Source organism: Heterodontus francisci, unplaced genomic scaffold, assembly GCF_036365525.1.
Source record: "Heterodontus francisci isolate sHetFra1 unplaced genomic scaffold, sHetFra1.hap1 HAP1_SCAFFOLD_151, whole genome shotgun sequence".
Lineage (NCBI taxonomy): Eukaryota > Metazoa > Chordata > Chondrichthyes > Heterodontiformes > Heterodontidae > Heterodontus > Heterodontus francisci.
This window is the reverse complement of record NW_027141586.1, coordinates 1,155,679-1,169,984: the sequence shown is the minus strand read 5'-3', so window position 1 is coordinate 1,169,984 and position 14,306 is coordinate 1,155,679.

The following is a 14,306-nucleotide window of genomic DNA, read 5'->3' as shown; positions in this document are numbered from 1 at the left end:
CATCTGGGGAACACACTCTCCTCACTTATACTGTTCACCTGGTAACATGTCCCGTGTATATTAAACCATCTGGGGAACACACTCTCCTCACTTATACTGTTCACCTGGTAACATGTCCCGTGTATATTAAACCATCTGGGGAACACACTCTCCTCACTTATACTGTTCACCTGGTAACATGTCCCGGGTATATTAAACCATCTGGGGAACACACTCTCCTCACTTATACTGTTCACCTGGTAACATGTCTCGTGTATATTAAACCATCTGGGGAACACACTCTCCTCACTTATACTGTTCACCTGGTAACATGTCCCGTGTATATTAAACCATCTGGGGAACACACTCTCCTCACTTATACTGTTCACCTGGTAACATGTCCCGTGTGTATTAAACAATCTGGGGAACACACTCTCCTCACTTATACTGTTCACCTGGTAACATGTCCCGTGTATATTAAACCATCAGGGGAAAGCCCTCTCCTCAATTATACTGTTCAGCTGGTAACATGTCCCGTATATATTATACCATCAGGGGAACACACTGTCCTCACTTATACTGTTCACCTGGTAACATGTCCCGTGTATATTAAACCATCAGGGGAAAGCCCTCTCCTCAATTATACCTATCAGCTGGTAACATGTCCCGTGTATATTATACCATCAGGGGAACACACTCTCCTCACTTATACTGTTCACCTGGTATCATGTCCTGTGTATATTAAACCATCAGGGGAACACACTCTCCTCACTTATACTGTTCACCTGGTAACATGTCCTGTGCGTGTTAAACCATCAGGGGAACACTCTCTCCTCACTTATACTGTTCACCTGTTGACATGCCGTGTGTTTTAAACCATCAGCGGAACACACTCTCCTCAATTATACTGTTCACCTGGTGACATGTCCCGTTTATATTAAACCATCAGGGGAACACTCTCTCCTCACTTATACTGTTCACGTGGGGAAATGTCCCGTCAGTATTAAACCATAAGGGGAACACATTCTCCTCACTGATACTGTTCACCTGCTAACATGTCCCGTGTGTATTAAACAATGAGGGGAACACACTCTCCTCACATATACTCGTCACCTGGTAACATCTCCCACGTATATTAAACAATCAGGGGAACACGCTCTCTTCACTTATTCTGTTCACCTGGTAACATGTCCCATGTATATAAAACCATCAGGGGAACACACTCTCTTCACATATACTGTTCAACTGGTAACATGCCCCGTGTGTATTAAACCATCAGGGGAACACACTCTCCTCACTTATACTGCTCACCTGGTAACATCTCCCGTGAGTATTAAAAAATCAGGGGAACACACTCTCCTCACTTATACTGTTCACGTTGTAACATGTCCCGTGTATATTAAACCATCAGGGGAACACACTCTCCTCACTTATACTGTTCACCTGGTAACATGTCCCGTGTATATTAAACCATCAGGGGAACACATTCTCCTCACTTATACTGTTCACCTGCTAACATGTCCCTTGTATATTGAACCATCAGGGGAATACAGTCTCCTCACTTATACTGTTCACCTGGTAACTTGTCCCGTGTATATTATACCATCAGGGGAACACACTCTCCTCACTTATACTGTTCACCTGGTAACATGTCCCGTGTATGTTAAATCATCAGGGGAACACACTCTCCTCACATAAACTGTTCACCTGGTAACATGTCCCGTGTATATTAAACCATCAGGGGAACACATTCTCCTCACTGATACTGTTCACCTGCTAACATGTCCCGTGTATATTAAACAATGAGGGGAACACACTCTCCTGACTTATACTCGTCACCTGTTAACATGTCCCACGTACATTAAGCAATCAGGGGAACACGCTCTCTTCACTTATACTGTTCACCTGGTAACATGTCCCATGTATATTAAACCATCAGGGGAACACACTCTCTTCACATATAGTGTTCACCTGGTAACATGTCCCGTGTATGTTAAACCATCAGGGGAACACACTCTCCTCACTTCTACTCTTCACCTGGTGACACGTCCCGTGCGTGTTAAACCATCAGGGGAACACACTCTCCTCACTTATACTGTTCACCTGGTAACATGTCCCGTGTATATTATACCATCAGGGGAACACACTCTCCTCACTTATACTGTTCACCTGGTAACATGTCCCGTGTATATTTAACAATCAGGGGAACACACTCTCCTCACTTATACTGTTCACCTGGTAACATGTCCCGTGTATATTAAACCATCAGGGGAACACATTCTCCTCACTGATACTGTTCACCTGCTAACATGTCCCGTGCATATTAAACAATGAGGGGAACACACTCTCCTCACTTATACGCGTCACCTGGTAACATGTCCCACGTATATTAAACCATCAGGGGAACACACTCTCTTCACATATACTGTTCACCTGGTAACATGTCCCGTGTATGTTAGACCATCAGGGGAACACACTCTCCGCACTTATACTTTTCACCTGGTAACATGTCCCATGTATAATAAATCATCAGGGGAACACACTCTCTTCACATATACTGTTCACGTTGTAACATGTCCCGTGTATATTAAACAATGAGGGGAACACACTCTCCTCACTTATACTCGTCACCTGGTAACATGTCCCGTGTATATTACACCATCAGGGGAACACACTTTCCTCACTTCTACTCTTCACCTGGTGACACGTCCCGTGCGTGTTAAACCATCAAGGGAACACACTCTCCTCACTTATACTGCCCACCTGCTAACATGTCTCGTGTATATTAAACCATCAGGGGAACACATTCTCCTCACTTATACTGTTCACCTGGTAACATGTCCTGTGTATATTAAACCATCAGGGGAACACACTCTCCTCACTTATACTGTTCACCTGGTAACATGTCCGGTGTATATTAAACCATCAGGGGAATACATTCTCCTCACTTATACTGTTCACCTGCTAACATGTCCCGTGTATATTATACCATCAGGGGAACACACTCTCCTCACTTATACTGTTCACCTGGTAACATGTCCCGTGTATATTAAACCATCAGGGGAAAGCCCTCTCCTCACTTATACTGTTCAGCTGGTAACATGTCCCGTGTATATTATAACATCAGGGGAACACACTCTCCTCACTTATACTGTTCACCTGGTAACATGTCCCGTGTATATTAAACCATCAGGGGAACACACTCTCCTCCCTTAAACTGTTCACCTGGTAACATGTCCCGTGTATATTAAACCATCAGGGGAACACATTCTCCTCACTTATACTGTTCAGCTGGTAACATGTCCCGTGTATATTATACCATCAGGGGAACACACTCTCCTCACTTATACTCGTCACCTGATAACATGTCCCACGTATATTAAGCAATCAGGGGAACACGCTCTCTTCACTTATACTGTTCACCTGGTAACATGTCCCGGGTATATTAAACCATCAGGGGAACACACTGTCCTCACTTATACTGTTCACCTGGTAACATGTCCCGTGTATATTAAAACATCAAGGGAAAGCACTCCCCCCACTTATACTGTTCACCTGGTAACATGTCCCGTGTTTATTAAAACATCAGGGGAACTCACTCTCCTCACTTATACTGTTCACCTGGTAACATGTCCTGTGCGTGTTAAAACATCAAGGGAAAGCACTCTCCTCACTTATACTGTTCACGTGGTAACATGTCCCGTGTTTATTAAACCATCAGGGGAACTCACTCTCCTCACTTATACTGTTCACCTGGGATCATGTCCCGGGTGTATTAAAGCATCAGGGGAACACACTCTCCTCACTTACACTGTTGACCTGGTAACATGTCCCATGTATATTAAACAATGAGGCGAACACATTCTCCTCACCTATGCTGTTCACCTGCTAACATGTCCCGTGTATATTGAACCATCAGGGAAACACACTCTCCTCACTTATACTCGTCACCTGGTAACATGTCCCACGTATATTAAACAATCAGGGGAACACGCTCTCTTCACTTATACTGTTCAACTGGTAACATGTCCCATGTATATTAAACAATCAGGGGAACACACTCTCCTCACTTATACTGTTCACCTGGTAAAATGTCCCGTGTATATTAAACCATCAGGGGAACACACTCTCCTCACTTATACTCGTCACCTGGTAACATGTCCCACGTATATAAAACCATCAGGGGAATACAGTCACATCACTTGTACTGTTCACCTGGTAACATGTCCCGTGTATATTAAACCATCAGGGGAACACACTCTCCTCACTTATACTCGTCACCTGGTAACATGACCCACGTATATTAAACAATCAGGGGAACACACTCTCTTCACTTATACTGTTCACCTGGTAACATGTCCCGTGTATATTAAACCATCTGGGGAAAACACTCTCCTCACTTATACTGTTCACCTGGTAACATGTCCCGTGTATATTAAACCATCTGGGGAACACACTCTCCTCACTTATACTGTTCACCTGGTAACATGTCCCGGGTATATTAAACCATCTGGGGAACACACTCTCCTCACTTATACTGTTCACCTGGTAACATGTCCCGTGTATATTAAACCATCTGGGGAACACACTCTCCTCATTGAAACTGTTCACCTGGTAACATGTCCCGTGTGTATTAAACAATCTGGGGAACACACTCTCCTCACTTATACTGTTCACCTGGTAACATGTCCCGTTTATATTTAACAATCAGGGGAACACACTCTCCTCACTTATACTGTTCACCTGCTAACATGTCCCGTGTATATTAAACAATGAGGGGAAAACACTCTCATCACTTATACTCGTCACCTTGTAACATGTCCCACGTATATGAAGCAATCAGGAGAACAGGCTCTCTTCACTTATTCTGTTCACCTGGTAACATGTCCCGTGTATGTTAGACCATCAGGGGAAAACACAGTCCTCACTTCTACTCTTCACAAGTTGACACGTCCCGTGCGTGTTAAACCATCAGGGGAACACACTCTCCTCACTTATACTGTTCACCTGGTAACATGTCCCGTGTATATTATACCATCAGGGGAACACACTCTCCTTACTTATACTGTTCACCTGGTAACATGTCCCGTGTATATTTAACAATCAGGGGAACACTCTCTCCTCACTTATACTGTTCACCTGGTAACATGTCCCGTGTATATTAAACCATCAGGGGAACACATTCTCCTCACTGATACTGTTCACCTGCTAACATGTCCCGTGTATATTAAACAATGAGGGGAATACACTCTCCTCACTTCTACTGTTCACCTGGTAACATGTCCCGTGCATATTAAACCATCAGGGGAACACATTCTCCTCACTTATACTCGTCACCTGGTAACATGTCCCACGTATATTAAGCAATCAGGGGAACACGCTCTCTTCACTTATACTGTTCACCTGGTAACATGTCCCATGTATATTAAACCATCAGGGGAACACACTCTCTTCACATATACTGTTCACGTTGTAACATGTCCCGTGTATATTAAACAATGAGGGGAACACACTCTCCTCACTTATACTCGTCACCTGGTAACATGTCCCGTGTATATTACACCATCAGGGGAACACACTCTCCTCACTTCTACTCTTCACCTGGTGACACGTCCCGTGCGTGTTAAACCATCAAGGGAACACACTCTCCTCACTTATACTGCCCACCTGGTAACATGTCCCGTGAGTATTAAACAATCAGGGGAACACAGTCTCCTCACTTATACTGTTCACCTGGTAACATGTCCTGTGTATATTAAACCATCAGGGGAATACACTCTCCTCACTTATACTGTTCACCTGGTAACATGTCCGGTGTATATTAAACCATCAGGGGAATACATTCTCCTCACTTATACTGTTCACCTGCTACCATGTCCCGTGTATATTATACCATCAGGGGATCACACTCTCCTCACTTATACTGTTCACCTGGTAACATGTCCCGTGTATATTAAACCATCAGGGGAAAGCCCTCTCCTCACTTATACTGTTCACCTGGTAACATGTCCCGTGTGTATTAAACAATCAGGGGAACACATTCTCCTCACTTATACTGTTCAGCTGGTAACATGTCCCGTGTATATTATACCATCAGGGGAACACACTCTCCTCACTTATACTCGTCACCTGGTAACATGTCCCACTTATATTAAGCAATCAGGGGAACACGCTCTCTTCACTTATACTGTTCACCTGGTAACATGTCCCGGGTATATTAAACCATCAGGGGAACACACTGTCCTCACTTATACTGTTCACCTGGTAACATGTCCCGTGTATATTAAAACATCAAGGGAAAGCACTCTCCTCACTTATACTGTTCACCTGATAACATGTCCTGTGCGTGTTAAAACATCAGGGGAACACACTCTCCTCACTTATACTGTTCACCTGGTAACATGTCCCGTGTATATTGAACCATCAGGGGAACACACTCTCCTCACTTATACTGTTCAACTGGTAAGATGTCCCATGTATATTAAACAATCAGGGGAACACACTCTCCTCACTTATACTGTTCACCTGGTAACATGTCCCGTGTATATTAAACCATCCGGGGAACACACTCTCCTCACTTATACTCGTCACCTGGTAACATGTCCCACGTATATTAAACAATCAGGGGAATACAGTCACATCACTTATACTGTTCACCTGGTAACATGTCCCGTGTATATTAAACCATCAGGGGAACACACTCTCCTCACTTATACTCGTCACCTGGTAACATGTCCCACGTATTTTAAACAATCAGGGGAACACGCTCTCTTCACTTATACTGTTCACCTGGTAACATGTCCCGTGTATATTAAACCATCTGGGGAACACACTCTCCTCACTTATACTGTTCACCTGGTAACATGTCCCGTGTATATTAAACCATCTGGGGAACACACTCTCCTCACTTATACTGTTCACCTGGTAACATGTCCCGGGTATATTAAACCATCTGGGGAACACACTCTCCTCACTTATACTGTTCACCTGGTAACATGTCCCGTGTATATTAAACCATCTGGGGAACACACTCTCCTCACTTATACTGTTCACCTGGTAACATGTCCCGTGTATATTAAACCATCTGGGGAACACACTCTCCTCACTTATACTGTTCACCTGGTAACATGTTCCGTCTATATTAAACCATCTGGGGAACACACTCTCCTCATTTATACTGTTCACCTGGTAACATGTCCCGTGTGTATTAAACAATCTGGGGAACACACTCTCCTCACTTATACTGTTCACCTGGTAACATGACCCGTTTATATTTAACAATCAGGGGAACACACTCTCCTCACTTATACTTTTCACCTGGTAACATGTCCCGTGTGTATTAAATAATCTGGGGAACACACTCTCCTCACTTATACTGTTCACCTGCTAACATGTCCCGTGTATATTAAACAATGAGGGGAAAACACTCTCCTCACTTATACTCGTCACCTTGTAACATGTCCCACGTATATTAAGCAATCAGGAGAACAGGCTCTCTTCACTTATTCTGTTCACCTGGTAACATGTCCCGTGTATGTTAGACCATCAGGGGAACACACACTCCTCACTTCTACTCTTCACCTGGTGACACGTCCCGTGCGTGTTAAACCATCAGGGGAACACACTCTCCTCACTTATACTGTTCACCTGGTAACATGTCCCGTGTATATTATACCATCAGGGGAACACACTCTCCTCACTTATACTGTTCACCTGGTAACATGTCCCGTGTATATTAAACCATCTGGGGAACACACTCTCCTCACTTATACTGTTCACCTGGTAACATGTCCCGTGTATATTAAACCATCTGGGGAACACACTCTCCTCACTTATACTGTTCACCTGGTAACATGTCCCGTGTATATTAAACCATCTGGGGAACACACTCTCCTCACTTATACTGTTCACCTGGTAACATGTCCCGGGTATATTAAACCATCTGGGGAACACACTCTCCTCACTTATACTGTTCACCTGGTAACATGTCCCGTGTATATTAAACCATCTGGGGAACACACTCTCCTCACTTATACTGTTCACCTGGTAACATGTCCCGTGTGTATTAAACAATTTGGGGAACACACTCTCCTCACTTTTTAAGGGGGAGGGTGAACAGCCAGTTGTCATTGTGCACATAGGCACCAATGATATAGGTAAAAAACGGGATGAGTTCCTACAAGCAGAATTTAGGGAGTTAGGAGCCAAGTTAAAAAGTAGGACCTCAAAGGTAGTAATCTCAGGATTACTACCAGTGCCACGTGATAGTCAGAGTAAAAATGAAAGAATAGTCAGGATGAATGCGTGGCTTGAGAGATGGTGCAGGAAGGAGGGGTTCAGATTTTTGGGACATTGGGACCGGTTCTGGGGAAGTGGGACTATTACAAATTGGACGGTCTACACCTGGGCCGGACTGGAACCAATGTCCTTGGAGGTGCTTTTGCTAACGCTGTTGGGGAGGGTTTAAACTAATGTGGCAGGGGGATGGGAACCAATTGAGGTCAGTTGACAGTAAGGAGGTAGTAACAAAAGCCTGTAAGGAATTAGATAATGAAGTCAGTGTGACTAAGGGGAAGAACAGGCAGGGAGCAGATGATGAATATAAAGGGACTGGTGGTCTGAGGTGCATTTGTTTTAATGCAAGAAGTGTAGTTGGTAAGGCAGATGAACTTAGGGCTTGGATTAGTACCTGGGAGTATGATGTTATTGCTATTACTGAGACTTGGTTGAGGGAAGGGCATGATTGGCAACTAAATATCCCAGGATATCGATGCTTCAGGCGGGATAGAGAGGGAGGTAAAAGGGGTGGAGGAGTTGCATTACTGGTCAAAGAGGATATCACAGCTGTGCTGAAGGAGGGCACTATGGAGGACTCGAGCAGTGAGGCAATATGGACAGAACTCAGAAATAGGAAGGGTGCGGTAACAATGTTGGGGCTGTACTACAGGCCTCCCACCAGCGAGCGTGAGATAGAGGTACAAATATGTAAACAGATTATGGAAAGATGTAGGAGCAACAGGGTGGTGGTGATAGGAGATTTTAATTTTCCCAACATTGACTGGGATTCACTTAGTGTTAGAGGTCCAGATGGAGCAGAATTTGTAAGGAGCATCCAGGAGGGTTTTCTAGAGCAGTATGTAAATAGTCCAACTCGGGAAGGGGCCATACTGGACCTGGTGTTGGGGAATGAGCCCGGCCAGGTGTTTGAAGTTTCAGTAGGGGTCTACTTTGGGAATAGTGATCACAATTCCGTAAGCTTTAAAATACTCATGGACAAAGACGAGAGTGGTCCGAAAGGAAGAGTGCTAAATTGGGGGAAGGCCAACTATACCAAAATTCGGCAGGAGCTGGGAAATGTAGATTGGGAGCAGCTGTTTGAAGGTAAATCCACATGTGATATGTGGGAGGCTTTTAAAGAGAGGTTGATTAGCGTGCAGGAGAGACATGTTCCTGTGAAAATGAGGGATAGAAATGGCAAGATTAGGGAACCATGGATGACAGGTGAAATTGTGAGACTAGCTAAGAGGAAAAAGGAAGCATACATAAGGTGTAGGCGGCTGATGAAAGACGAAGCTTTGAAACAATATCGGGAATGTAGGACCAATCTGAAAAGAGGAATTAAGAGGGCTAAAAGGGGTTATGAAATATCTTTAGCAAACAGGGTTAAGGAAAATCCCAAAGCCTTTTATTCATATATAAGGAGAAAGAGGGTAACTAGAGAAAGGATTGGCCCACTAAAGGACAAAGGAGGAATGTTATGCTTGGACTCAGAGAAAATGGGTGAGATTCTAAACGAGTACTTTGCATCGGTATTCACCGAGGAGAGGGACATGACGGATGTTGAGGTTAGGAACAGATGTTTGATTACTCTAGGTCAAGTCGGCATAAGGAGGGAGGAAGTATTGGGTATTCTAAAGGGCATTAAGGTGGACAAGTCCCCAGGTCCGGATGGGATCTATCCCAGGTTACTGAAGGAAGCAAGAGAGGAAATAGCTGGGGCCTTAACAGATATCTTTACAGCATCCTTAAACACGGGTGAGGTCCCGGAGGACTGGAGAATTGCTAATGTTGTCCCCTTGTTTAAGAAGGGTAGCAGGGATAATCCAGGTAATTATAGACCGGTGAGCCTGACGTCAGTGGTAGGGAAGCTGCTGGAGAAGATACTGAGGGATAGGATCTATTCCCATTTGGAAGAAAATGGGCTTATCAGTGATAGGCAACATGGTTTTGTGCAGGGAAGGTCATGTCTTACCAACTTAATAGAATTCTTTGAGGAAGTGACAAAGTTGATTGATGAGGGAAGGGCTGTCGATGTCATATACATGGACTTCAGTAAGGCGTTTGATAAGGTTCCCCATGGCAGGCTGATGGAGAAAGTGAAGGCGCTTGGGGTCCAAGGTGTACTAGCGAGATGGATAAAGAACTGGCTGGGCAACAGGAGACAGAGAGTAGCAGTAGAAGGGAGTTTCTCAAACTGGAGACGTGTGACCAGTGGTGTTCCACAGGGATCCGTGCTGGGACCACTGTTGTTTGTGATATACATAAATGATTTGGAGGAAAGTATTGGTGGTCTGATTAGCAAGTTTGCAGACGACACTAAGATTGGTGGAGTAGCAGATAGTGAAGGGGACTGTCAGAGAATACAGCAGAATATAGATAGACTGGAGAGTTGGGCAGAGAAATGGCAGATGGAGTTCAATCAGGGCAAATGCGAGGTGATGCATTTTGGAAGATCCAATTCAAGAGTGAACTCTACAGTAAATGGAAAAGTCCTGGGGAAAATTGATGTACAGAGAGATTTGGGTGTTCAGGTCCATTGTTCCCTGAAGGTGGCAACGCAGGTAAATAGAGTGGTCAAGAAGGCATACGGCATGCTTTCCTTCATCGGACGGGGCATTGAGTACAAGAGTTGGCAGGTCATGTTACAGTTGTATAGGACTTTGGTTCGGCCACATTTGGAATACTGCATGCAGTTCTGGTCGCCACATTATCAAAAGGATGTGGATGCTTTGGAGAGTGTGCAGAGGAGGTTCACCAGGATGTTGCCTGGTATGGAGGGCGCTAGCTATGAAGAGAGGTTGAGTAGATTAGGATTATTTTCATTAGAAAGACGGAGGTTGAGGGGGGACCTGATTGAGGTGTACAAAATCATGAGAGGTATAGACAGGGTGGACAGCAAGAGGCTTTTTCCCAGAGTGGGGGTTTCAATTACTAGAGGACATGAGTTCAAAGTGAAAGGGGAAAAGTTGAGGGGGAATATGCGTGGAAAGTTCTTTACGCAGAGGGTGGTGGGCACCTGGAACACATTGCCAGCGGAGGTGGTAGATGCGGGCACGATGGAGTCTTTTAAGATGTATCTAGACAGATACATGAATGGGCAGGAAGAAAAGAGATACAGAAGCTTAGAAAATAGGCGACATGTTTAGATAGAGGATCTGGATCGGCGCAGGCTTGGAGGGCCGAAGGGCCTGTTCCTGTGCTGTAATTATCTTTGTTCTTTGTTTAAAACTCTACAGCTCTTTCTATGTTTTCACTAATTTAGCAATGATATTGAGAGGGTATTTCACCACCTTGTTCAGCTCCTGTCTGAATTTACTCTGGGTCACAGTGTAAATACACGTATTGGTGCAGGAACTGAGAAGCTGCAGCATCTTTGATGTGCGATCTGTGATATAGTGAGGGTCAGTGTCAGTGTAATAATACTGAAAATCTGCAATTCTTGTATAAATTTTAAATACAACCAGCGTCATCCATAACAGTATAAAACTGATGGATATACTGAAGAGTAAAATAATTGATTTTCTCTGATTCTCCATCTCTGGGTCCTTGTGATTCTCTCCATTGCTGTGGCGCCGGAATCCCCTGCGGACTTTACTGGAGTATAAAATACGTCTGACTGTGAGAACATTGAGCATCAAAATCAGAAAGAACGGAACACAAGGTGTTAAAATGTAGTTAAACAATTCAAATGCCCCCCATTTGGGAGAAGTAAAGAAGCTTGGTTTATAAACACAACCCATGGGAACGTTAACAATAACGTAACATGGCTTATATATAAAGTACCAGGGGACATTCTCTAAACAGCCCAGCAAACTCACTGTTCCTACAACCACAGCTGCCGCTTTCTCGGTGCAATATTTTGTTTTTAGCTTCTCACAACAAATGGCCACAAATCGATCAAAGGTGAAAGAGACTGTGAGCCAGACACAAATCACTGTGGCTGCAGAAAGCAGAACGGCAATGAGAGAACACACAGGAGTAATGTCCAGGAATCAGTCTGGGAAATAAATTGAAATAATCCAGTACAGTATGGGATCAGTGATAATGAGCAGGAGATCAGACACTGCCATTCCCACCAGGTAGACAGTGATACATTTGGAGAGACCGCACTTTCCTCGGGACAGGATCACAATCGCCACCAAGTTAACTGGAAGAGAGAGAAAAAAGGAAGCAGAGAAATTACTGATCAGACCTGGAGACAAAGCAGCAGTTTGACAGGATCTGGGCTAAATTTTCCAGCTTTGTTGCTGCATCGAACAGTGAAAACTGATTCATTGACCTGGGCAGTGCTTTGTCACAGTAAAATGTTAGAAAACACAGTTATTAATAATGAATTGGGAAATGGATACAGAAAGTGAATATGGTCAACACTGGATCTACTGGAAGTAATGAGTGAGGATGCAGTACCGGTGGGGAAATGAGAAGGGGTTTTACAGAGATGGAATCCAGTGGGTTAAATGGGAATTTGTCTCCAAACCTTTGGTTGGGAAGGTTAGGCAGAGCGGAAGGTTCAGCTGGTTCGTTGCTCTGGGTCCATAGAACCGACAGGGACTATTATCAGATGGGAAAAGGCTGAATTCTGCAGAACTGAGTTTGAGTGCTCGTATCAGCCATGATATTCAATGGCAGGTCAGGATCGAAGGGCTTAAAATCCTCACCTTGCTCCTATGTTCCTTAATTCCTATCAAGTTGGACGAGGCAGCTGGAGCTGGAGCCAGTAAGTGAGACTGGGAGGGAGAGAAGGAAAAGAACATTTTGGAGTTGGAGTGGAGACAGGAGCAGATGGTCAGTGATAGTAGATAATCTGAAGCAATGGATGAGGAGACGGAGGATTCAATACAGTGAGAGGGGAGGCTGAGATTCACAGGGAGAGACTGCAGCAGAGTATTAGAGTATATCTAATCTACAGATCCCAGTAACACAACTTAATGAATCCATTCAAACAATAAAACTTGTGGTTATTGATGTTGGAGAAAAGTTCATTGTTTATACAATATAGTCAATGCATTTAGTTTGTACAGGAAATTAAGAATATATTTCTGATATCAGCCTCGCTCTTTATTGAATTCAGCAGTCACAGAGATTTTAAAGTGCAGAATTTAAACAATGAATTACCATCAGTGATGAACTGATTCTATTCTGTTTATTCAGTCACTAAGTAAGGAATAGTAACTTTCTACAAAACAAAATGAGGACCTGACAGAAATCAACACAGAGGATCAAGTCCAACAGTAAAATTAACACAATCTGACAACAGAAAACTTCAACTGACAGTTTCTCTCACTAACTGTTCTGGATATTCCAGCACTTTTTGTGAGTGAATTATTCGCACCGCTGTTTCTTTCCCTCTCTCTATTTCTTCTGGCTATCTTTTTCTCTGCTCCTTTTCTCCTACCTTCTCTCAGTCGCCCTCCCTATCTTTCTGGAGTACTCACACTCTGCCAACTGTTACTTAATGTCAATTTTCACATACGATTTGTTATTATAATTCTGTGCCTGTGTTCTGTTCACCAGCCCCGTGTTCAATGATTCTATTCTCAGAGTCAGTTTGTTCAATGGTGAAACCTCTGTGAATATTTTAATTTGTCTACAGATTACGCAAATCTCCTCCTGTTCACCTAGACTCTTCACTTCATTTAGAATGCATGGAATAAACAGAATCGAAATCTCCTTCCAGACAAACTTCACAATCATTGAAACTCCTTCTCCTGGAATTATAAAGTACACCATTAGAATGTGGGATTGTTTAATTAACAACACACCGACATCAGCGCTGCAGCTGATAATCCAGAGACAAATGGGAAAACTCTTGGTACCAACCAATAAAACATCATATCAGTGCATTCTATTTCACAATGTAGTCCAGTGACAGTGAAGGATCCACACTGAAGTAGAGAAGGAGATGGGAAAGATTCAGCAGCAAACTCAGTTCAGTGGCCAGATCTCTGAAGCAGCGTCAGACGCATACAGAATGTAATAATATTTTATAACATTGATAATCAATAAATACATTAAATCCCAGTTAAGTTGCAGCATATTATTGGGGA